General features: G+C 46.5%; 1 protein-coding gene across 1 annotated transcript in view; it reads left to right on the top strand.

Annotated features, from left to right (window-relative positions):
• The window catches only part of znf804b (zinc finger protein 804B), a 117,895-nt gene that overhangs the window by 9,338 nt on the left and 81,699 nt on the right, over positions 1-26,858 (top strand). The window lies entirely within an intron of this gene.

The raw sequence follows: 26,858 nt of genomic DNA, 5'->3' as shown, positions 1-26,858 counted from the left end.
CCAATCCAGTCCAGTGCAGTCCAGTCCAGTACAGTACAGTACAATCCAGTCGAGTCCAGTCCAGTCCAATCTAGTCCAATACAGTACAGTCCAGTACAATCGAGTACAGCCCAATCCAGTCCAGTCCAGTCCAGTACAGTCGAGTACAGCCCAATCCAGTCAAGTCCATTCCAGTACAGCCCAGTCCAGTCCAGTCCAGTCCAGTCCAGTAGAGTACAGCCCAGTCCAGTCCAGTCCATTCCAGTACAGCCCAGTCCAGTAGTCCAGTCAAGTACAGTGCAGTACTGAAGTAAACCCTCTGCCGTCTCCTGTAGCCAACCTCAGCAAATATGTATTTTTCTTTGTTTTTCATGCTATAGCGTATCCTGGTGCTTTAAACTGTCTTCTTAAATGTGGATCTTCAAGCATCCCAGACCCGATGAGCAAAGGAGCAGATGTGGCCGTGCGGATGATCACAAAGCGTGTGTTTTACGACTCCACAATGCGCTCGTGTTTGCGTGGAACCCCGAGCGGGGCCAGGCGTCGCTGGAGATGAGCGAACGCCGAGCTGTATAAACGGTTATAAAACTCCAAGATGAGGAAGGCGCGGCGGACAAGCGACGAGAAAAGCGGGGACGACGGCGCCGTTATAGATGAGTAAATCACGCTAGGCATATAAACGGTGTAATAAAATAATGGAGCCTCTCAAAGTATTTACTGTAACGCTCGCTCTTTTTTAATGTGCAATTAAGGCCGTTGCTGCTTAATTTGAAATAAATTAGCGCAAGCTGATTACAAACAGCACTTTGTTTCGTAATTTTCCTTAAAGAGGGTTGCTCCTTCGTGTAACCCGGCGCCTCGGCCCAATTCCTACCTGTAAATTAGTTAGCGCAATCAAAATCATTTGTCCTAATGAGATAATTCAATGTTAAATATATACAGTACACACACCGCGATACTGCGGAACAGCTTATAATGTTTATGAGAAGTAGCGATCAGCCACCGTTGTCCAAGTCCGCTGGCCAAAAAGCATGCAGAGTACGGAGTGTGAGATGTCGTAAAGGTCGACTTATAGTTTTATCGTACGGAAGAAAATTCATCAGTAAGGTCCTCCGCTTATCAAGAGAAACACGAATGTAGAGCATGAATGCTAATATTGTTATTTTTATTATATGTTTTTTGAAAGACCGGAACAGATTCGCAGTGCCCCAAATAACGTGTCAGAATCTCATCTTTGTGGGCTGGATTTTTGTAGATACTGGGTCACCTGTGCTAATGTCACATCGCATTACCTCTGTCGTTAGCCGCCACTCCGGCGGTTGCGCTCCCTCTTCCCTGCTCCTAGCTGCAGAGCATTCTGGGAAGGAGGGGGGTCTCCCAGGTGTCAGCGATCCCATTTTTCAGCAGACACGCCCCGGATGCGCCGCGACTACCGGAGGCGCAACCTTGTCGTGACGGATTTCTCGGGGCCGCAGGTGCGATCCCGCGTGGATTTACAGCTCCGCCAAGACGCGTCTCGGTGACGCCGTGATGGTTTATGCGGCTGACCGTGAAGCTGCCGAGTGGACGCACATCGAAGCGTTTCCAAAAGTCCACGACGGGCCTCCTCAATTACAGTTCCGGAGGGGCGAGACCAGTCATCGTCCAGCTCTCCGGTAGCTCAGAAATGTGTTAAACGGGGTCTCTCAAGACGGGTTCAAGGCTGGAACACGGACGTGGTCTCGACCCCCTTTCACCCCCATGGAGACTCCATAAGTGACAGCCTCTTGTTATGTCATATTTTCCACATAACATCTGGCACGAGACCGCATCACACCAACCATGCAACCAACCATCTGATAAAAAGCAGACGCTTCTGCTTTCGCAAAGTGCTCCAAAGTCATTTATTGATTATGGTGGCATGTTGGATGGAGTCAAAAGCCCCGTTCCGGCGACCGCTTCCGGTCCTGATGCAGATAGATGAATCTGCGCATCCGGTTTGAAGTCTTCACAGCCGCCGAGGGCTCTTCTTACCTTTTTTTGAAGCTCCTTCCAGCTGTTGCCTCTTTAGATCTCAGACATGTAGTAATGGAGGAGGGAAATTGATCTGCATCGCCGTGCGGTCTCTGCGATCAGTTACGAAGTCTGTTTCCTCCAAAATATGAATTAATTCCAATTAGTGTCTGAAACCATCACAGGAGACAACTAAGTCCTCTGGGAGCTTTTAAAGAAAATGTCGCCCCATGAGGCCACATTTGTCTAAAATCACTTATAGAAGCCCACCCATGATGGGGTAAGGTTACTGTTTATATATTCAAAACCTTTGTCCAATGTGAGGTTTGTACGCTAAGCAACTTAGAGTGATTTTACCCGTTTCTGCACCAGGGTAATTTTTACTCTATCAGTTCGGGGTAAGAAGATTAGGGGCAATGTAGCGGGAGTTTGGATTCAAAGCCAGTACTTTCTGTTGCAAAGCAACAGCCTTAAATACTACGCCGCCTGCTGGCCCAACGTTACTCCTGGTTGTGAAAAGGGGGTAATGTTGAATATTATGGTAACAGTAGTACTCCACTACAAAACAGTGAAAGAAATTAACCAGAAAGTTGGATTTGAAACCAAGCAGTTGCCTGAAGTCCTAGGAGGGACCCTCTTGTTGTACCTTTAAGAATATTATTGTTGATTGTTATCCTGCTAAAGGGGCCAGATATACAAGATTTAAAGCCATGTTTGTTGCTTTAGACCCCAGCGTCTGCTAAGTGAGGACATATCGGCCTCGTCCAGCTGTACTAAACATGAATCTACAGTATGTCCACAGGCTGGTGTCCATATCCCCATGCAGCCCATTCCTGCTGCTCCTAGTGCAGTTCGGGGCAGACCCCACGCCGGCAACGGAATGACTTTACAATAAAGCGTTGTTTTGTTTCTATTTTATTTAACCACATTCTGCCAGAAGTTACAGCCTCCTTAGTAAGCCAGTAATTGTTGCCATGGCTACCATAGTCTCTAACCATTGCTTCTGAAAGCTGTTTCAATATATGCTAATATTGTAGGTAATAAATAGAGTACAGTTTACACTGTTTCCTTAGCTTATGAAAACAACTGGGACCAGTAGCCTGTTTGTAACTGATTTTGTTTGTAACTCACATTTCTCTAAAGTCTCGGTCAAGAAAACCTTCATGCAGGTGTGAAACAGCTCATCTGTTCATTACATTTATATTTATTTACATTTGCATTTATTCAACAACTCAGCTGTACAGCTGCAGAAACGTGTGAAATAACTAGGATAAGTATAACACCTATTGCACGATTTAATTACCTTCAAGCAAAATTAAAATTGCAACTAACTGAAAATAAATGAGAGAAAATATAAACAAAACAAACTCTTACTCAAATGTCAATTCTTGACCGATTCAAAGCGTGAACGTGCAGCATTCCTCATCTCGACGCTGATCGCCGACACCCAGGAACACCAGACGTGAGCCGTAAACGCCGTGGAAGCGAGTCGAATGGATGGAGTCTTACGCTGCAATTCTGTTTTGCTGCTCTTTACTGCCATCTGTGGGCTCGGCGTGTAAACCAACACGGCAGTTTGTCCTCCACAAACGAGCTTTAGAAAATCGAGAAGTGAAGGAAATATGGAATTTTTATAATTTTGGAAAAAGGGTTGTATCTGGGAAAATACTTCACATGGCCTTTTGCAACAAGAAGAGCCGCTGCATTAATTTCACATTCAACCATATTTTCGCAAGTTTTCTGGGGTTATTGTTATAGTCAGCAAGGTCCTTTGAAATGAGTCAAGCGAACTTTTGTAGCCATTTTTGAACAATGGGCTTTAATCCTGTCAAAATTATTCACTTCATCCAACGCTCCTGAGACGGCAACTTAAATGGATCCCGATACATTTGGAAGAAATAACCAGCAGGTATAATTTAATCTCTTCCAATAAACTTTCCATTAGCACTTATTTTGCAATACATCAGCGAGAATTATAGTCCAGCACTTGTGTGTATTATACTCCAACTGTGACTTAAAATCAATCTCTTATTATTTTTATGTACATGACACTCATAAAGTTAATGGTGTAAATATACTACGGTAGCTAAAACAGCAAGCTGATCCAAAGATGGTTTAACAAGGCAATGTGAGCAACAAAAATCATATGTGATATACGGAATATTTCTGCCATCAATTAAATATTTAAAATTATTTATGGAAGTGGTCTTGGTGGCTGTTTGATTACCTGTCACCAGCGAAAGTTTGTAAGAAACAAAAAGGCTTTTAAAATATTTTTGATAATCAGTCTTAATCCCTAAGGATATTAAAACTTGGGAAACTAAACTTAAAAACTAAAAAAAAAAAATGAAATGTGTTACAGTATATTCTTAAAAAGGCTGTTTTGAAATCACAGCCTGGCATTTATTTGCCTGATGTTGATTTTCCCCAGTGGATCCGTTCCTTCCTCCCTCCGCCGGGGAAAGGCAGCTACTCCCTTCACGGGCCGCCGCCTCCGAGGGGGCTTTTCATTGCGTCCCGCCGCTCAGCGGATTAATTACAGTACCGTCTGGACTGACAATGATGTTACCTGGCATTTACTGATGTGAATAATTTACTGATTGGGTTCCCTTCAACTCGACACCTTTTTGCACACGGTGAAAACGAGGTGATGCTCTGGTCTTTTCTGGACCAGTGAGCCTTTCCGTCAGTGTGAGCGGTGAGCTGAAACACAACGAAAGCACAACAGGAGTCACAACAGGAGTCCCCAAAATCCTCGCAGGCCATCATGATATGCAGGACTTTGCTCCTTGTCTTTTTTTAATACCTTTTTTTTCATTCAGGGCAGTATGGTGGCACAGCGAGTTGTGCTGCTGTCTCACAGCGCCTGGGTGGTGTGAGAGGACATGGGTTCGATCCCTGCTCAGTCTGTGTGGAGTTTGCACGTTCTCCCCGTGTCTGTGTGGGTTTCCTCTGGGTGCTCTGGTTTCCTCCCACAGTCCAAAGACATGTTGTCTAGGTTCACCCATAATCTGTGAGTCTCAGAGAGTGTGTGTGTGTATTCCACTGATGTATGGATGAGTGACCCAGTGTAAGTAGTGTATCTAGCAGTGTAAGTCACCTTGGTTAATAAGGTGTGTGGGCTGATAACACTATGCAGAGTTTGTTGGAAGTTGCTCTGTAGAAAAGTGTGTGATAAATAAATGTAATTAGCAACAGAATTGCGTCACAGGGAGACGGAGACAGAATGGGTTTGCTGAGAAAACACAGATACACAGGCAGAAGGGTGAAATGTTGCGGTGTGGAGCTGGGGGGGGCTCATGTAGCGCTGACATGTTCTGGAAAGGTGAGCAGGGCCTCGCAGAACTCGTTGCGATTATGATGCCAAAAAGCGCTGGCTTTTGAAGTGGAATGAAATGAGACGCGATCCAAGCAGGTAGTGTTTGTAGAAGGAAGTTTCTGCCCTGGAAATATAGCAGCGGATTACACTTTCTTGCCAGACGAGCGAGGGCAGCGGGTACGTGTTCCGAGCCGCCCTCGGAATCGTACTTCGTGTTGTTATTGAGTAGCAACGTACGAGGAGATCGATGAAACTGCTTGTTAATAATCTTCGGAGTGTCGCGGGAACGTGACTCTGGGAAACCCGTGTCCTGTTCACATCCCAGAGGAGATGGTTCAAGGTGCCCTACATCTAAAACACATGGTCAGGAGATGAGCAAACCTTAGGCATTAATGGGAACAAGGTCATCATCCTTGGTGGTTACCTCCTAGAGGATCCAGGCTTTTCCCTCCAAACCAACTTACAATATCAATCTTCATACAATTACTCACCCATTCATACAGCTGGATGACTTTACCGGAGCAGTTCAGGGTAAGCGCCTTGAGCAAAGGGTCTACAGCTGAAGAAGGGATTGGAACCTGCAACCTTCAGGTCTAAGGGCAGCTCCTATAAGCACTCTGCCGAGCCTCTTTCGACGAGAGACGTTGACCTTTAACAGTTCAGGTTTCCACGAGAGCCACAAGCCCCCGGTAGCTGCCTGTCACACACTACATGGCCATTAAACGCTTATTCATGCTTTATTTAGTTTTGCGGAGGGGCCGTGTGCCGCTCCCAGTGTCTACCTTGCTTCGATGAGTCTAGAATGAAAACCGAAGTGGAAAAAAATGTTTGGCTCTGTATAAAAAATAGCATTTGCTAAGGGACTTGAGGACTTCAGAGTGTTGCCATAAATCGCATTGATTGCATTTCTTCTCGGAGCGCTATTTTCTGTCTCTTCTCGTGGCACTGTGGGAACCCTCTGATAAAATGAGAATGAAACCGTTCCCGGCCATCAAGATGAGTTATTTCCAGCTCCGGCACTTTGCCGTGAGATTGCTTATTGTCGGGGAAGATGGGAAAAAAGAGGCGCACAAGAAAGGGTGTTCGCGTACATGGAAATAACCCTCTGAAATGAGCTTCTCGCGCTTTTAGGCCCTTGTGTTTGTGCAGATGAGTCACGCGGATGTGCGGCGGCGCCCCGTCCCTCGACCGCGCTCCGGCGCGACGGAGGGGTTCGCTCGCGATTTTTAATTGACGATCGCCGAGCCTTAAACGCGTTCGTGCCGTTCGTGGCGAGACGGAGCGCGCCGAATCCAGCTGCAGGGTCGCGCGCTCCTTTGTGGGGTAATTAATCCCTGAGTTGGCACGTCTGCCTCCTCTTTTACCCTTGAGTGGGAATCCATTTACTTTCTGGAGAACTGAGTGTGGGATTCAGCAGATGTATTCTTGGCAGATTTAAGATCATAATAAGTAATATGATTCCCTTTTTCACACTCTGAGTGTGATGGAGAGACTGCAGCTTTCAGGCTTCCCTGACTGGCACCGTTCTTTACACACATTTATAGAACTTCCAATTTACATGCCCATTTTATGGAAAGATTTTTTTTATATAGCTCTATAGAAAATATATAATATAGCTATATAGATATAGATTATATCGATAGACGTATGCTGTATATTGATATATATATATATATACACATTCACATTTGTCATCTGTATATAACTATATGTAACAATATACTCACTGTCATTAACATGTTAATTAAAACTGTTTACATACATATTTTCACCTATGTATGTAGTTGTCTTTGTACTATACATATGTACACGGTACCTATGTATGCGGTGTTAACAAGGTATGTCAACCCCGTTTGTCCCTTAGTTTTACCACAAAATGGTCATTTCATGAGAATCAACGTTTCTCATGTGACAGAATATGTGCGTAATGACCAATTCCGTATGTTGTTTCAGAGGAAATCATATGTAGAAGAAAAACGAAATTAGTGCGACTGTAAAAATAAGCGAACCCCAAGTTGCATTGGTTAAACCAAGTGGGTAAGTAGAATCTGGGGTGTAAATCATAACCATTTATTCAGCTGATTTTAATATTTTATATAAGAATAATGACCCTCCTCTATGATTCACAGCAGCACTGTTTCTATGTCTATATAGATACCAATACGTACGTATAGAGCATTACATAAATGATAGCGTAATGACTGTTAGTAAGTATTTTGTATATTGTTACATATAGTTGAAAACAGTGGACAAGTGTGAACAAACAGAAATATGAACATATAGGATTTCCAATTATCAGTATATCAATAGACATACATTACTCCAGTGCTCATATACGTATACATACGTAGAAACGTATTTATATTCAAAATCCAGTATATATGAATAAAGGATGTAGCAGTGAAAGGAAACGTGTTATTTCAGAAGGCTTTTCAAAAATGAGCCTTTGTAGAGGAAGAAAAAAAGCCCTTAGTATTCAGATATTCATTTTGGCAGCAGGCGTAATTAAAGCACATTTGTCATAAGTGGAAATGAATGGCCGCTCGGAGTAGCTGGGGGTCGGCGATGTCAAGTCACGTCTGGGTCAGGGAAGGTTCGAATGGCGGGAAAACGTGCCAGATGAGAAAAACTGCACTTTAATGGGTGTCCAGAGGGGCTTTTCACTTAGGCAGCTCTGCCCTTAAATTAAATACATTAATTATCCTTTTAGACAGCGGGGTAAGGAGGGTACAAGTGACTGTGCTTTACTATACGTGATAAAATCACCCTCACTTCTGGTTCTTTTATACAGCGGTGAACGATTCTGACTGAGTTTCTGACAATAGTCTGTATTCCACGAGTTGCGGTAGCAGTTTGTGCACGAGGCAGCAGGGGGCGTGGCGGTTAGAGCTCTCGCCCGTTCCGTACTCGCAGCGTTCCTACTTACAGCGACTAACATTTCTTATTTTACTGTATCACTTCAGGTTGCCTTGCTGAAGGGAACTGCTGCAGAAGTGGGATTCGAACCCAGGTCTCCTGCTAAGTGCTACATTTTTACTTGAAGGATCCTTCAAGTTACCATCATTCCTATACTCCGCTGATGCAGGTTTACCCTTTCAGAACAAGCGGGTGTTTTTAGTGCTGCAATTCGGGTTAAATGCTGCGTCCTGCAGCGAAGCCCCCGCAGAGAGCGGGTTCCGTTCCCCTAACCGCTGCGCCACCTGTGGCTCACAACGGTGTCTCCCTTTCTGCGCCTCTACGTATTTTTCACTGTACGCCGTCACACCGTATTGTGCCTTTCCACAATAGCCCCGCAGGACGCTCTGCGGAAGCGCCCGCGGTAAATGAATAGGATTTGAAATATAAATGTCCCATTTCGTCTTGTTCCCGACCCCCCCCTCCCCCCGCCCTGCATGTGAGCGGCACTCATGCGGAGACACTTGTTTTAATTCCGTGTTCAGCCGCTCCTCTGCGCAGACAGGAGGCGATGTGGTGGACGCACCTGCGCGCCCAGGGCGTCATTAGATCTTCTTCGCATTCATCTCAGAAATGCTGCTGTTCGAACCCTGTACTTGTGGGTACACTTTTAACTGATGTTTTTCTTCAATACAACTTACCATGATTTTTTACAGCTGGATATTATTTTGCTTCCTTTCCTGGAGCAGCTGAGGGTAAGTACCTTCCTCAAAGGTACTACAGTAGGAGGTCGGGTCCAAACCCGTGACCTCCAAGTTCGGAGACTGCACTCCTAACCACTACGCCACCTGCTGCCCTGGGCAGTGGTGTCACCGCACGGTAAAAAAGCCGGGGTTCAATCCAACCTCCTGCTGCAGTACCCTTCATCAAGGTCTATACCCTGAACCGATGCAGTAAAAATGACCCCGCTATATAAAGAGGTAAATCACCGGAAGTAGCTTGACGCTGCAATTCTTTTTGAAGAAAAATAAATAAATGCAATAAATACATAGATAAGTAAATGTAAGTAATGTGTCCACTGCCATTTACAGCTTGTTCTTTTATTGTTTATTTATTGTCGTTCTTACACCGATACCTCAAAACGACCTTGTCTGCGTGGCAAAGGCTCAAAACATGGTCAAAGTGATCATTTGGGTTTTAATGTAGTTCTAAAGCCCTCTTCCACGTTTCGTGCGCGCGAAACAATTAACATTGCAGCTGATGAAATTGACCCCCAGTGGCCCCGCCATAAATTTTCACCGCCGTAGCGTTCGTGGACGGTTCCCGCATCGACTCAGTCCCTCGGGAAAAAATAACGCAATTCGCATTTCAGTCTTTTGTTATTTATTTACGCCGGATATTTCCTATCAATGTTTTAGCGCTTCGGGAGCCTGTGATGCATTGTCGTGTAATTAGTTGTCATGGAAACTGAAATGTATGTGAAACGATTGTTTCTCATTTTTCAGCGGCTCCTGCACCTGCTGCCACTGGAAAATCAGACTCGTACCTCTTTGGCCCCCCGTGCGACTCCCCGCTGCCGAGCTTCAGTAAATAATAAAATTATGATGAACCTCTTTCTCGTACCTCTTCGGCACAAAAGCCGACAGCCTGAGTCGGGAATATTTGAATTTTTTTTAGGGAAATAAATTCATCACGTTCAAACCCTTACAGATGAAACTCCCATTTTGCAACCCTGATGTTGCAAAGATGATACTTTAATAGAGTTATTATGGCTTCTGTATGAGATGTCTATCCACACATTTGCAGCAGCCACATATTCAGCGCAGGGTCACGATGGTCCGGAGTTTATCCCAGAAAACGTAGGGCGTGAAACAGGATACGGCCTGGATGGGGCGCCTGTCCCTCACGGTACAATCACACACACGCTGAGGGAACTTTATATGTATCAGATGTTTTTCTCCAAAGCGACTTCCAATGAACTCTACGTAATGTTATGAACCCACACACCTTATTCACCGCGGTAACTTACACTGCTAGATACACTACTTACACTGGGTCACTCATCCATACATCAGTGGAACACACACACACTCTCTCTGTCGCTCACACACTATGGGTGTACCTGAACAGCATGTCTTTGGACTGTGAGAGGAAACCAGAGCACCCAGAGGAAACCCACGCAGACACGGGGAGAACATGCAGACTCCACAAGGACCGAGTGGGGATCGAACACATGTCCTTTCCACCACCCAGGCGCTGTGAGACAGCAGCGCTACTCGCTGTGCCACCATGTTACCCACTTTGGCATCACCAATTCACTGGAAACACACGTATTCGAACTGTGAGGGCATGTGAGGCACCTGAAGTCTAAGGTCATCGTTCTCATCATCTTCGGAGGGTGCCGTGAAACTGCGTGGGGGGGGTCACATGCCATCACTGTCATAATTCTGTTATGCCCGGGGAAGCCACTCACCTGAAGTGGACTGCACCTCCAAACCCACCTCCCAGAATGATGCAGGGTCCCGTCATGCATTATTTAACTCAGCGGCGATGAGTCCCCGTCCCGACCCCAATCGCAGCCATACCTGGAAATACGTCCAAAAATCAATCTGCGGTCCATCGCGATGCGTTGGGTGGGGGTGGGGGGCTCCCTCAGATCGTGCAGCTGAGCCCGTTGAGCTGTTAACCTGTAAAATGGGCGCCGTGCTGTTTGAGATTCGTTTATTTCACTAAATTGCTCATCTGTTAAATGGGCTCTCTAAGTGTTTTCGAATTGCCGGTGAGCCCCGCATGAGGTATTTACGCCCCGGCGTGGTGGAAACAAAGGTGAAATAAAACACCGAAGATGCCGAAGAGGTGCCACATTGCGTGCGTGCGTGCGTGCGTGCGTGCGTGTGTGTGCGTGTGTGTGCGTGTGTGTGCGCGTGTGTGTGCGTGTGTGTGTGCGCGTGTGTGTGTGCGCACGCGTTCATAATGGGTTTGATCTCTGACTCTCCTCTTCAGCGTTCTGTCATTAGCGAGAACTTGGGCAGTCCATCCATCCAGGTTGAATTAATTGAGGTGTTTCGACCACCATCTGTTGGATAATTCCCGTCATTTAGCGGAGCGGGTTTCCTTATTCCCGATGCGGAGATTAATTACCGGCGAGCCGTATTAATTATGTGACACGGGCCTTGGGTGCCGAGCGGCCGCGGCTCCGCCTGTCTGGCTCCGGTCCCGAGCGGTCAAGCTCAACCCGGCCGGACCGTGGGATCGGGGTGGGGAACCGAGGCTGACTCATCCGGAGATCGGCGATTACAGCCTCTTGTTATTCCTTTTATAATATTTCCCTTACGCTTTCATCCGAAACAGCCGGCAATGTCACCCATTCGCCGTTATTGTCGTATATTCCTCTGTCTGACTCTTTTCTCCAAAGAAACTTCCAGTGTTAAGGTCCTTATAACAATTGACCCATTGATACTAGTGAGTTACAGTTCATAATAAATGTGTGTTTTATATGCAGTCCTTACTCTGCTGGGCTATTTTATGGGTCCTCTCCCGGGACTTAAACCAAAAGCCTTCAGGCTGCATGTCTTTTTTTTTTTCTAACAGCAACGGTGGACTCGAGCAACGATGAAACGGAAAGAGCAACACAGAGAACCTGCAGAGGCAAAGACCGCGGTATTTCAACGGTGTGGTCGTGTGCCACTTTCTCCGAAGGTGTCGCGAGTTCACGAAAGTTACTGTGCACAAACAAACATGCGTACGTGTAACATGTTGCCCTTCTTCTGCTGCTGTTCGTGGTGGACGACACCAGAACAGGCCATCCAGGATTTTTCCGGAGACTGCCGCGAAAGGGGCCGCATGCCATGGAACTCCACTCCGGAGGGCGTCACCATGCTAGATTACATTTACTTATTTAACAGACACTTTTCTCCAAAGTGACTTCCAATGAACTCTATGTAGTGTTATGAGCTCACACACCTTATTAACCAAGGTGACTTACACTGCTAGAGACACTGCTTACACTGGGTCACTCGTCCGTACATCAGCGGAACACACTCTCTCTGTCAGTCACATACTACGAGGGAACCTGAACAGCATGTCTTTGGAGGGTGGGAGGAAACCAGAGCACCCAGAGGAAACCCACGCAGACACAGGGAGAATACGCAAACTCCACACACACACAGACCGAGCGAGGATCAAACCCGCATCCTCTCACACCACCCAGGCGCTGTGAGACAGCAGCGTTACTTGCTGTGCCAGCGAGTGTCGATTCCATTCTTATGTGCAGCTGGTCGGTTGGTCTCACCCACAGAGACGTTCAGGAAGGAGCGTCGGGGAACTTTTTCTGAGAGCTCGCTTCCTTTTCATGCCACTTCTGAGATTTTATACCTCTTGCGCCAGGAATTCCAAACAGGCAAACTTTATGTAAAAGTGTAGGCTGAGGCATGCGTTAACCCGAGCGGATCCCAAATGTATACAGCGCATCTCGTAGAAGTGCAGTTTGCACTTGAACTACTTGAAACTTACCTTCCAGGAAACCGAGCATCACGTAAATCTGTGCAAACGGTGGGCGATACGAAAAGTTTACTTACGTATTTTTATTTGCGTTTTTGTTCACTAGTTTCTAGTGTAAAATGTCTGTCTGCGCTGGTGCTTACATGAGCGGCGTTCACCTGCTCGGCTGGTAGGGGACACTAAAGAGCACCGAAACGGAACGGGAGTGTGGGGCCGCCTTCGTTCGAATCACTTCCACGGTGTTTACGGCTCGTCTCCGGTGTTCCCGAGCGTTGACGACGACGAGGCACGCTTGCGGGATGAACTAGTTATTGAAAGGCATTGAATTGGAGTTTGTGGAAACAGCATAACTTTATTTACAGTCATTCTAAGATCAGTTTCAGTTTTAATCTAGCTCGAAGGTAATAAACATATTAATCTAAATAATAACAAAATTTTCATATTTTCATCAAAAATTATATCCGAGAATCCAGCCCGCACAATGAATCGAGGGATGTCTGAATTATTAAGATTATTGATTGTGACTTTGGGAAAAAAGTCAAAAGTGACTTTTAAGTTACTTCCAACAGTTTTAAATAAAACGAGTTATGAACACACTTCCGGTCTCTGTGCTCATGAGCCGAGGAGCCAGTGTGTGTGTGTGACGTAACAAGCAAGAATGACATAATCCAAAGGATGAAAGTGTCAGAGCTGAATTCCTGTAAAACCTCTTTAAAGCATTTTCTTCCCGTCTTTTTAATCATTGTCAAGAATTAACCCCCCGAAAACCAAGACGGATCTCCGTGACACGGGACGGCGGAAACGTCGCGCGCTCCTCTCCGATTCCGGAATTACACACCGTGTGGTGCGGGCTTCGTTCGTCATCAGACACCTTGATCCTCAGCAACCGGCAGAGGAGAAGGCGCGACGTATCGGAGAGATCCAAATCCTGCTGCAAATAAGCAGATTAGCTGGCGTTCGGTTTGTCCGCGATGCCGTTCGGTTCGCTCGGCGCTCCGCGCCGCGCTCGCGTGGAGAGGTGCGCTCTCCCTGCTATCTTTAGCTTTTGCGGCCTGTGCAAAAACGCTGAAACGGTGACACACTTCGGATCCGGCACCTCGGGCACATTCGTGTGTGCAGCAAAGTGAAAATAAAGTGCGTTTGAATAAGGAATAACAATATATTTTTATTGCGGCACCGCGGGCAGGTGTTACAAATCATGGTGTCCTTTTTTGTGAGGGAATAAGAAAGCGTGCGCCTCGATGCTTTGTGAGATGTAACGGGAGTGCTAAACTGCCCGAATACAATACTTTTCTGCTGAAATCACCAAGGGGCGAGGAAATGAAGCCACGCTTAAATGCTTTCATTTAGATTCAAATAGCTCTGGGGGACAGCAAATGCTGACTAAGTGATAATATAATGTGGCTCCGTTTCAGCGCTCCAAAGTTGGCCCGACGCTCCAAAGGTCCCAACTAAGTCCGAAGTGCCACGAGGAGCTTCTCTGAGTCACGGCCTCGCGGCGGTCGTGCCGAAAAGGCTGGCGACGTGCCGGGTTTGTGGGTTCGCATACCCCTCCCGCCGCGTGCGTGCGCGTCTGTGGATTTGTGCGTTTTTGCAGGGTGGAAGACGAGAGCATCAGTGTGAGAACGGCACTGCGCTGTTTGTGTGGTTCCTGCGTGCTCATAGTAAATTAAACCTGCGGTCTAGCATATCTGTCCGTGTGTTGATAGAACTGTCGGGTCAAATCCCATGACCTTGCCGAAAGGCATGACCCATGTCTATAGAGGGCACAGCGGCACGGCAAGTAGCGCTGCTGTCTCACAGTACCTGGGTAGTGTGAAAGGACGTGGGTTCGATTCCTGCTCGGTCTGTGTGGAGTTTGCATGTTCTCCCTGTGTCTGTGTGGGTTTCCTCTGGGTGCTCTGGTTTCCTCCCACACTCCAAAGACATGCTGTTCAGGTTCTCCATAGTGTGTGAGTGACAGAGAGTGTGTGTTCTGCCGATGTACGGATGAGTGACCTAGTGTAAGTAGTGTATCTAGCAGTGTAATTCACTGCGGTGAATAAGGTGTGTGGGCTGATAACACCACACTACATAGAGTTCATTGGAAGTTGCCTGGGAGAAAAGTGTCTGTTAAATAAATAAATGTAAGGAGTTCCATTCAGATTACCTCTGGGAACAGCTGCAGCTCTATAGATTTGTAAGATTGTAATTATATCCACAAAATGAAGACTGGATGAAGGTTACATTTCTAGCGGTGATACTTTATATGTTGACATATGGGTATGAAAACTGGACTCGGAACTGTGGTGCTAGACAAGACTTTTAAGGACACAGTGGACCGCCAGGAAAGTGGATGAACGTTGGATCAAACCAGGTCAGAACTTTCGCTCAGAGCTCAAATGATGAGACTGAGGTTATCGTTCTTTGGACACATCGTGAAGGAGAAGGAGGCTGAAGGAGATGAAGGAGATGGTAATTATGTGAGAAGTTGGAAGAACGTGCAGCAACCATATGGATGGGCTTCATCACAGGGAACACATGCCTTTCACACTAAGGACACAGGTGGAGGAGAGAACTTTCTGGAAGGACTCTATATGACGACAACAACAACAAAAGCATTTATAAGCCTGTCTGATTAATGAATAAATTGGATTATTTGAACTAACTGGCAGCTGTATCACTCAGGGAAGGGTGGTGGTGGGATGGGGGAGGGGCAGCTGGGGAGGTAACAGGCAGCGATGCCAGGAAAGGCCATTGTGTCAACGGATCCCAGCTGATGGCCCCCTCCTAGTTAATGGTCAACTGCTGCACACGCTTCTGATGTTTTATATATTACACCGAGGGCCAGGACTTTGGGGGTCTGGGGGCCCATTTCACCCCTTGCTGCAGTACGTTTCATGGCAGATCCATAAATAATGCAGTTTAAAGTCACATCATAGGTGTCTGATTCATTCTTCCCTTCACTATGAATTATAAAACTGTCTGAAATGTGTGTGTGCGTGTGAGAGAAAGGTGAAATATTCCGCAGTCACACAGTTTTCATACCGTACAATAACACTGCAAAGGTTATCGGTTCAAATGCCAGGAAGAGGAGCAGAGGTTGCGTCCCTGAAAAAGACGTTTCCGGCTATAAATACTTAAAAATTGTCGGCTATCGTGGCTGTTTTCGGTGAAACTTGTCCGCTAAGTAAAAAATTAACGAAGAAAAACTCGAAAGAATATAAAAATATGACAAGGCCCCACACTCGTAATGAGAAAGTTCCAGAGAAAAGGGGAACGCGTTTGGATTAATGTGGTGTCCGTTGCAGAGAACAGGTCGACACGGGGAGCCATTAATTCACACGTCCAATTTACTTTGCAAACATTAGTGGGGTCAGCTATTGGGACACACATTCCTCATGTCTAACAATGTTCCTTTTGGTCCTAATTTGCATCTTTTCACTTGGCCAGGCTGTTCTCTCCCTCAAGCTTGCTTGTATCATTGTTTTTTTTTATTATTCAAAGGTATTGAAAATCGTGCGTATGAAAACTCCAGCATGTATAATGAAGTTAGTGGAAGAAAACGGAATGATTTCGGAAGGAGGATCAGAATCAGAATCTGATTTATTTGGCCAGGTATGCGCACGCATGCAGGGAATTTGGCTTCGGTTCCCGATGACCTCATAGTGCAGAGTAGACAAAAAAAAAAAAAAAACGCAACATACGTACACAGGTGGTCCCCGATTTACGATGGTTCGACTTACGACTTTTTCGACTTTACGATGGTGAGCTAGCCGTAGACATTCAGTAAAAACCGTACTTCAGATTTTTAATTTAGATTTTTTTTCCCGGGCGAGCAAAACGTGGAGCGATACTCTCTTACGATGCTGGGCGGCGACAGCTATCCACATCTCCCAGTCTGTCCCGCAGAACCTCACCCCATCGTAAGTCGGGGAGCACCTGTCCACACATACAAACATACACGCATACGTACAACAAGTGAACCGAACAGGGATGAATATGTCATAAAAACGCACACCTTTCTCGTCATTTACACAAACACAAGTCTGTTAGACACTTTCAGAGGGCGATTTTTCATTACGTGAATTCGTCGCCGATGTTTCCTTGCTACATCGCAGCAGGTACCGCAATAGCCGTATTCCATCTCCAGTTGGGCGCTCGTCTGAATCGCGCAAATGTGCCGCCGCGCAATCCAGGTCGGGGGTGGGGGGTGGTCCGGTGACTCTCGGGAATCGGCTCCGCCTGCTACCGTTGGTATATCGTTGTTATCGATTTTCAGTCCCCGCCTCTGTTCTCTCCCATTCGCCGTTCCATTTTGTCCCATTCCATTTCCGCCCTGTTTTATTCCGCTCTCGCTCCATCTGTCCCCGTCCATACTTCAGAAGGTCAGGCGCCGCGTCGACCTGGCCGTCGTCGTCTCGTGATGTATGCATCAAACTCGAAGTCTGCGTGGAGAGGTCAATTTCTGTGAGCGGAATAAATATTTATCAAAATTTAGAGGGGAGACGCCTTCGCCTCCGAGATCTGACGGATGGAGCGGAGCCGTTGCGGGCGGCCGCATATGGATTTTAAAACTTGCGTGACATAAGAAGGGCTTCATTGTGTTTAGCGCTTTACCTTTATGCAACAGCCACTCTTATGCAGTCGGTGTATTCGTATCATGGTGGAATCTAATCCCTCCAGGATACATCAGCTGAGATGGTCTCCTGTCGAGTGGCATTAGGTATCGCTCCCCAGCGGCCTGTAGTGTGTAAAGAAAGTCATCAGTTTGTCATGGGTGTATCTACGGTCTCGCGGTAACGATCCCCTTCGGCCCAAAGACTCTGCATCAGTGTCGGCAAATGAATCCGTGTTTATCGGAGTGGCCCTGCGATGGAGTGGTGTCCTGTCCAGGGAGTACCCCCCCACACCCCCTTCAGCCTTGCACCCAGTGTCTCTGGGATAGGCTCCGGCTCACCGCAACCCTGCTCGGGACAAGCGGTTATTGAAATTGGTTGGTTGGTTCCTGGAGTTTTCCAGTTTTATTCAGTTATTATTGTTAATTATTGTTTATGCGACACCTTTATCTGAATAAACTTTACAGCGATTTACCCGTTCATATAGCAGAGCAAGGCGACCACCCTAACCACCGCATTAAATGTTGCCCCAGTGCCACCCAGCTGCTTTGCTGTACTGTAATGGTCAAGGAATAATTTTCAACTTTCCCGTATTGCCAATTTTTTTTTTTTTTGTTTTTTGACCTCCACAGAAATTATACAGCAACGTGTTTGTCATGAGTTTAAAGCGCAATCTCTTCAAAATAAAATCTGACAGATTGATTAAAAATGCATGTGAACGCACCCATAAAAACGGCAATTCGTCTTCTCCGCTCTCTCTCTCTCTCTCACTCTCTGTAATACACGGTAAAAAACTGGTACGATGAACAATTTTTTTTTTTTTTTGTGGATTTTATTTTTAATTCTTACCTAGGAAGTAAATGCAGAAGGAATATTCGGCCAACTCATTTGCATGCGTTCCCATCGATCCCAGCAGACCGATAACTTAACATGGAGAAGTCATGGTAATGAGGAACATGCATATGAGCAGGAGGACATATCGTCGCGCCGGTCGATGACTTGAGCGGTTAACGTTATCAGTCTAAACCAGGAGGTGTCAGCGCCACGAGTGAGTGGATCAGATATTCCTCCTGTGTGCAGGAGTGGAGCCAGAGATCTGAATCACAGCATCTGCGCTGCGGACGTGTGTTTCTGGGAGAAAAGACAAAAAAAAATGACCTCTGCCTTCCACAAAGGCAGGATGCCTCAATGACGCCTTCGGAAAGCTGGAAATGGACAAACTACCCGAGGAGAAACACGACCGCCGGGCACGGACGCTTCCTCCGTTGCCCTTTGACTTCGCAGTGTTGCGGGCGAGCGCCGCGCCATCTGCCTTTTCTCGCGCTTTCCGTGAGTCACGACGAAGCACCTTCCCAAGGACAATGCCCAAGTTGGGAAGAGTGCAGAAACGTCCTCCGAACTCTCCTTCTCCATCTGCAGATTCATCAGTCACCGCGGCGGGCCGCAATCGTTCGGGCGGGAGACATTGCTGGTAATCAGCACCGTGTTTCTTTCTACATTTTTTTTCCTTTCTCCCTTGGCGCCCTGAGCTGTTCTGCGGGAAAAACAAAAGGGCAGTAATCATTTGAAATGGTATTGCTTTCCCCCAGAAATGCTTTCGCTCCTGCACATCGAGGCTTCAGACATTCTCTCCGTTCTTTTCTCCATTTTTTCTTTGCGCGTCGCATCGTTTTGTATTCGGGAGGCGTGCGAATGCTCCGGAGCGCTGCGCCCGGGCCTTGGCCCGCGGCCGTGACCTTGACTCGGGTGGACAAGCGGTGGGCGGCCGTAAATAACCGCGCTGACGTGTCGCACAGTCAACGCGCGTAATGATGTCCCCAGGCGGCGGTGGGCGGCTGGGTCACGACCCCACTCTAGAGGGAACAACGACCAAGACAAGGGCGAAGTTGCTGCAAGCTCCCAGTACGGCCTGGGTTCAAAAACCAAGCTGCGACTCGCGATAATGAATTAATTTATCCGTCTCCTACAGGTGAACGCCAACGCTGTCTTTCCGATGTACGGTTCACGGACGGCACGGCGGCACAGAGAGTAGCGCTGCCGTCTTACGGCACCTGGATGGTGCGAGAGGATGCGGGTTTGATCCCTGCCCAGTCTGCGTGGGTTTCCTCCGGGTGCTCTGGTTTCCTCCCACCCTCCAAAGAAAGGTTCACGTTCACCCATAGTGTGTGAGTGACAGAGAGAGTGCGTGTGTGTTCCACTGATGTATGAGTGACCCAGTGTAAGTAATGTATCTAGCAGTGTAAGTCACCGCGGTGAATAAGGTGTGTGGGCTCATAACACTACATAGAGTTCACTGGAAGTCGCTTTGGAGAAAAGCGTTTGGTAAATAAAGAAGTGTAAACGGTTGGGCGGACGCCAGCAATTCAGCAGCACCTTATAGCAGCAATAAATGAGATGTGGTGTAAACTAAGCACAGTGACAGAGTACTACGGAGCCTGTTGATTCAGTTAATTGGAGTATACCGTAGTATTGAAGGTGATTTCTTCATTCTCTGTGACTCATGGAGGCCTTTTGACATCTTAAAAGTTTACCGTAGCTGCATTTTTCTTTTCTTTTTTTTTTGGTTTTCTTCCATTAAAGATGAAAATGTAAATACGCCTCAATTCCACACACCGTTTTATGCCACGCAAGCTGCTCTCAGGTCAGCTCGAATCCCGGGCTTCATTTGTTTTCGAATTTCCATTCCGCTTTTTAATGGAACCTCAAGCGAGTCCTGTATTTACTCTGAGTATTTGCAGAAATTCACCTGAAGCTTACATAACAGCCTTGAGAAACAACCAGCTAGCACTTAATGTCTGCCTGGGGAATAGCTTACCTCGAGCACTGCATTTATTAAAAAAATGAATTTTTATGTGCCGGTTGTAGGCTCTCTGCTGCTGGTTCTGATGCCAAGTCACAGCGCGGTAATACCCCCTTTTTACCGTGTATAAATCCGACATTTTCGTCGGCGCATGAATAAAACATTTTTGCGGACCGTAACAAACAGCTCTTACAGTGCATTAACCCATATAGCGAATTGCCCTGTCCTATAGGACACAAAGATATAAATTCAAATTTAAATTCAAAAGGCTGCGGCGCCATGACAAACAGCGCGTGTTGGAAGAGCACTTGAACAAACACAATATATAATGTAAACATTTGACGAAATGCATCTGTTTTAATAGGAGGCTCAAATAAGAATGAAAGAAGAGAGGAATGCCCCCGGTGTTGTTTATATTCCCCTCCTTGGATGCGGAAGCCATCTGGAGGAACTGACACAGGAAGGCCCTCGAACCTCGCGCTCTTCGTAGCAGGGGACGCCAGCCGTCACCTTGGCGATCCGGCGGGGGGGGTGGTTCGATAGATATGCGATTTGTTTGAAATTTAAAACCAAAAGCGCTCGAAATTCCATGAGGAACTCACAGCGCCCTCATCATATTTATAAATGTAAGTGACCGACAGGAGAGGGGAAGGGATTCCACCTTTTTTTAACTGCGCTTGCATCCCGACGATGAGGTTCATGTGTTGGACCGCCTCAAAGGGTACATCCAGCTTTATGAATGAATTTCATTCATTTCAAACCTGAAGATAAAGTGCTTTGGATGAAAGTTTTTGTTTATTTATTTATTTTTTTAACTGCAGTACCACTGTAATTTGGCAAGTATTGCATGTATGAATGGGTAATAGATTCAAAGTCATTAAAATAAAGGAGAAGATGTGTTGAAGAAAGAAGAAAACAAGGCACAAGCAAGAGGTTCTCATTGGCCAGCCAGGGTTGGTCACGCTCCTTCTGCTAGTTCTCTCAAAAGTTCTGATTGGTCAATCAAACTTGGTTCCACTCCTCCCATTTCTGCTGCTGTAGGATCCGATAGGTCAGTTTGACTAATTCTCCTAGTGATGATGCTGATTGGTCAATCAAACTTTGTTCAGATCCTCCCATTTCTGCTGCTGTAGGTTCTGATTGGTAAGTTTAATTAATTCTCCTACTGATGGTGCTGATCGGTCAATGAAGCTTGGTTCCAGTCCTCCCAGTTGTGCTGCTGTAGGTTCTGATGAGTCAGTTTAAGTAATTATCCCAGTGATGATGCTGATTGTTCAATCAAACTTGGTTCCAATCCTCCCAGTTGTGCTGCTGTAGAATCTGACAGGTCAGTTTAACTAATTCTCCTAGTGATGGTGCTGACTGGTCAATCAATCTTGGTTCCAGTCCTACCATTTCTGCTGCTGTAGGTTCTGATTGGTAAGTTTAACTAATTCTCCTACTGATTGTGCTGATTGGTCAATGAAGCTTGCTTCCAGTCCTCCCATTTGTGCTGATTTAGGTTCTGATAGGGCAGTTTAACTAATTCTCCTAGTGACGATGCTGATTGGTCAATCAAACTTTGTTCAGATCCTCCCATTTCTGCTGCTGTAGGTTCTGATTGGTCAGTTTAATTAATTCTCCTACTGATGGTGCTGATTGGTCAATGAAGCTTGGTTCCAGTCCTCCCATTTGTGCTGATTTAGGTTCTGATTGGTCAGTTTAACTAATTCTCCTAGTGATGATGCTCATTGGTCAATCAAACTTGGTTCCAATCCTCCCATTTCTGCTGCTGTAGGATCTGATAGGTTAGCTGAACTCATTTCCTCCTACAGACCTGGTCCCATCTTTTCTGATAGGCCTTAAAGACTCACTGAAGTTTTTGGAGAAAATGATCTTTCTTGGCATAATATGTGGACACACTCATGATGCTGGACTTGTGAGCTCATCCATCTAGAGATGACACCAGCGCCCTGCATGGGTCGTCCATTCGTTGAGCATCTCCCTTTCCAAGATGTGGGGGACGAGTGAGCTTTTCCAGGAACATGTCCTTTTTTTTATGCCAAAGATCTGGAGTCCATTTGGCCGTGAACCACACAGCGCTGCTTCGAGTCTCATTCGTTATTATTTATTGATTTATTTCATGCAGATTACTATGACACTGCGGTGACATGGTGGCACACGTGTGACATGACACTGAAAAGTTTTCACCACCAGATCAGGAAGAGGATTTTGAAAGAGGACCTATGTGGGTTTTTCTCGAAGAATGTCCAGCTCCCAGGGAGGTCCTCGCAGGCTGGCTGTTAGGGCTCCGCTGCGGTGCTACATTGGCAGCCCACCTCTCTGCCCATCGCCAGTCTCACCCCGAAAATGGATACTCATTCAAGTTGGAAGTGCGGGGCTCATGACTGCCTTGTCTTCATCGGGAGCATGGTGGGCAAATCGGGAGAGACACCGAACGTCAACCTGTCTGACAGTCTGGTTCCATTACATGACATCAGTGGTTCAGTCGCATAGGAAATGCTTTTATCAAAAGTAACTTAAACAGCCGAGAGCTTTGCATTATTTATGGAGATATCAATCCAGATTATCATTACCGTTACATTTTAGCTTCTACCCAAAGCCTCTTAGAGTTTTATTTGTTTACCCTTTAGCAATTCAGGATAAGTACCTTGCAGTGAAACAGTAAAACATGACGCCTCTTGAGATCAGCGAAGAAGGTGAAGATGAGTTATTTACTCGACTGATGCTTTTCTCCAAAGAGACTTACAGCAGTATACCCATTTATACAGCAGGGTCATTTTTACACTGTCAGTTTAGAGTAAGTACCTTGGTCAACGCAACTTGGTCATGGGTACTACAGCAGGAGGTGGGATTCAAAACTGGGTCCTTTACACTGCTTTAGCTGCTACGCCACCTGCTGCCTCCACACATTGTCTGCTGCTCATAGGCGGACGAGGTTCTCACCTTTCTTCTCCAAAGAGAAGCCTGAAAAAGGCTTCATATACAGTTCTCATGCCCCTGTTGGCTCATGGAAGGGGGAAGGGAACACTAGGTCACGTCCCCGGGCCCATGGCGGGAGGATTAGTCACCGGCAGAATTCACCGAGAGCAAGATGGTGATGCGCAAGGTCTGCTGGGGTGGGTTGTGGGGTCACGGTGTGGGGGTGCTGGGGGGGAGGGGGGCAGGGTGGTGTGTGGGTCCTCATGGGAGCAGTGAGTGTGATACTGTGGACCTTTTTCCGCTGCTACTGAAGTTTCTCTTAAAAATTCTGATTCAAACCCTGGGGTTTCAGGAACTGACAGAGACCCGAAGACACACGCACACACGCACACACGCACACACGCACACACGCACACAGACACTCGCATGTATTCATCTGGCCGATGTTTTTCCCAGAAGCAACTCTGAATCCCACTCCTGCTGCAGTGCCATTGATCAAGATGTTTACCCTGAAGTGACAGAGTAAAAATTACCCTGCTGTATACATGGGTAAATCAGTGCAAGTATCGGTGTAAAAACATCCAACTGTAAGTCACCCTGGTGAAAAGTGTCAGATAAATAATGTCAATGATTTTGACATATTGTAACAGAAGGTGTTTAAAGGCCTGGGTTCTGGAGTCGGGTTTTGAGGCAACAGTTCCAAGTGGAAATGTACCCTGGTTTTACTTGACAGCGCTGTACTCAGTGTTGTAGGATCATTATCCAGCAAAACGGAAATATTAGCAGATTGTTGAGAGGAAAGAACACTTACAGCAGCATTTCCATCCCATCATGAAAACTCCCACATAATCCAGGAGACATATGGAAATGAGCAGTTTCCTGTTTATTTCTGATGTTCGTTTCGACGTGTCTGAAAGGCAACATTTTCTTCGATAACTTTGATCAAGTCGAAATACAGATCTCGATTTGCACTTGTCAATTCCGATGCCGCGCTCGGCCGTGGATATTCTGCCAAATATCGATCTGCTGGTCAGGCGGAAAAATTGCCGGGCTTCGCGCTGATGCTTCGGATCAGCGAAAGTCCTCGATCCGTTTGTGTCGGAGCCAATCCTCGCATTGGTGCTCGAATACAGCCGTTCAACCCAATTTCATTTTTATACCCCTTTTAGCAATTCAGCTATTCCCTCTATGTGTGGTGAATTCTGCCCGAGTTGTGTTTAACTTGTCGAAGCATTCCCGTGTATCTCTTCTACTCGTTTCTCTGCACTGGCTTCCTATAGCTGCCCGGATCAAATTTAAGACCCTGGTTATTGCCTACAAAAGCATCAATACAACTGCTCCCAGATACCTACAGGACTTGATCATCCGCTACACCCCAACCAGACTGCTTCGCTCTTCCACATCTGCCCGCTTGGTGGTCCCAGGCACGAAAGGTAAAGCACGAAGGTTCTCGGTTCTGGCTCCGTTGTGGTGGAACGAGCTCCCCCTCTCACTCAGAACTGCTGAATCCCTGTCCGCATTTAAAAAGGGTCTGAAAACTCACCTCTTCCACGCTCACTTCGCCCATCATCTCTTAAGTTCACGTGAGGTGTAAATGTTCATGCACCATAACTTTAACATCATGCCTGGATAAACCTTTACACAACTATTCCTGTAATATAATCTAAATGTTCATATATATCTCACAAAAATTAATACCAGGAAGGTGACTTGGAATCGTCGATATTCTAATAAGGGTTTTATGCAGCTACTCGTGTGATGAACATTGATTCGTACGGTGGAAAGAAACAAACTAACTGTACTTAAGAATCACACGTCTGCGTCTAAGTGTCTTTTTCTCCTAATGTAATGAACACATTGTATTTTCTATGAGACGTTCATCACTTTGGAGAAAAGTGTCTGAGAAGTGAATACATGTAAATGTAAATTAATTCCACGTTTAATTCATCACGGCTGGACTCGGAGTCCATCTCACCCCAGGATACAAGCAGCTGATGGCTCACAGGTTGCATTTTCCACAGGTATGGTAGATGGTGTAGTGGTTACAATCATCAACATACATTTGTAGGACCTGTGTTTGAAGCCCACCTCCTGCTGTGGTACCGTTGATCACAGTATTTATCCTGAAGCGATACAGTAAAAATCGACGAAAGACCTAATGGAAGAAAGAGAGACTTTCATCACCTCTTATGCGATATACCGTATTATGTCGTCACTTGGTCAAAGGTTTGCAGGTTCAGAACTTACCTCCAGCTGTAGTACCCTTGATCAAGGTACTTACCTAGTAAAATTACCCTGCTGTAAAAATGAGTAAATAACTGTAAGTAGCTTCAAATAGTAAGTTGCTTTGGAGAAAAGCTCCACATAAATGAATTAATGTAAATATACATGCAAGCATGAGTTGAGAGAATGAAGTTGTGTAGCCAGATGGCTACTGGTTCAAATCCCAGTGTCTCTAAGACAGTCTATTATTGTATTACTTCATAGCAGGTGAATAGAGGGGAAAAACAGAAAACCGTATAAGCGGATTGGAATAAAGCATCAGCTAAGCAAATAAAATGAAGGTATAATCTAAAAAGCCTGTGAATTTTCCTCAAAAGCCTCCGCCGTGGTAGAATTTTATTGAAGTTAATGTTGCGTCATGTCTGACGGGGCGTCTCGTTGCTGGGAGGCGCTGAAAATCGCACTGTCAGCGGGACCCGGCTGGAGACATATGTTGCCATGCGGTTGGACAGTTTTTATTTTTGAGAGGAATCACTCCAAATTGATCGTCTGCCTCCAGGCGGCCTCGGGCTCGTTGAAATGCGGTGTCGGGGCTGGGGGCCTGAGATGGGTCTCGAGCCCCTCGCTCTAGCGTGGACACTCTGACGGATGTGGGACGGGAGCGTCGCCAGCGGAGATGAGCACCAGGCGGTTGGAGGCCGCGGTTCATTTCACATCACAGTCCCCCGCTATATCCCAAGCCAGACGCATGCCAGTGGCCCCCGGGGGGACCAGGTGGCTTTGTCGATCTTCTCGAACTGCGGTACTTTTACATTCACGTATTCGTTCGGCAGGCGCCCTTCCCCAAAGTAGGTGCAAACGTGACTCTCGAAGCAGAGTTCAGCTGTCCAAATCGTCCAACATTTCTGTGTGCGCACATCACACAAGTACTTGCATATAGAAATTAAAGGAAATAAAAACGTGATTATGGCAGATGGTGTGAAACAAGTTTGCAGAACGATTAAGAGATCAGGAAAGAAATGTGTCCCAAAGAGATGCTTTTTGAGATTCTTCTGGAATGCTGAAAAGGATTCAGCAGCTCTGAGGGACAGCGGGAGCTCAATGCATCGCAGTAATGCACAGGGTGTGGACAATGGGTCTTAGCTGATCAGAGGACCGAACGAGACTTTAATAAGACCGCATCCGTTCGCTCGGTCACTTGGGCAGCGCCTCTCCCACGACTGCATGTGCTCCGGGAGGAGCTGTGTGGCGTCAGATATAGAGCGTGGACGAACGGGTCAAGTCCCTCAGATCCCAGCCCAGACACCTGCTGGCCGCGCCCCTTCACTTCCTGTTACTGCGGTTCAATGACTAACCAGTGATGTACAAATAATGGAGCTGGGAGGTGCTGTCAGTCCAGCGGGATTCGGCGACCTGGATCGGCTGGAGCTCAAACACACTTTCACGGCCTACGGACGAGATTTTTTTGCCCTTAGCTGACACGGAACAAGAGGAACGTAGCGCATAAAAGATTTACATTCCGCATCTGGAGAAGAATTCATTGTCAGAGTTTCTCATCATGCTTTTTATTGACAATTCAGCCCATTTGCAGACTTTGACACCTTACCGATGTCCTGCTAGTGGGCCACCA

This window comes from Scleropages formosus, chromosome 18 (genome assembly GCF_900964775.1).
Source record: "Scleropages formosus chromosome 18, fSclFor1.1, whole genome shotgun sequence".
Classification (NCBI taxonomy): domain Eukaryota; kingdom Metazoa; phylum Chordata; class Actinopteri; order Osteoglossiformes; family Osteoglossidae; genus Scleropages; species Scleropages formosus.
This window is presented reverse-complemented; position numbering and strand designations above follow the sequence as displayed.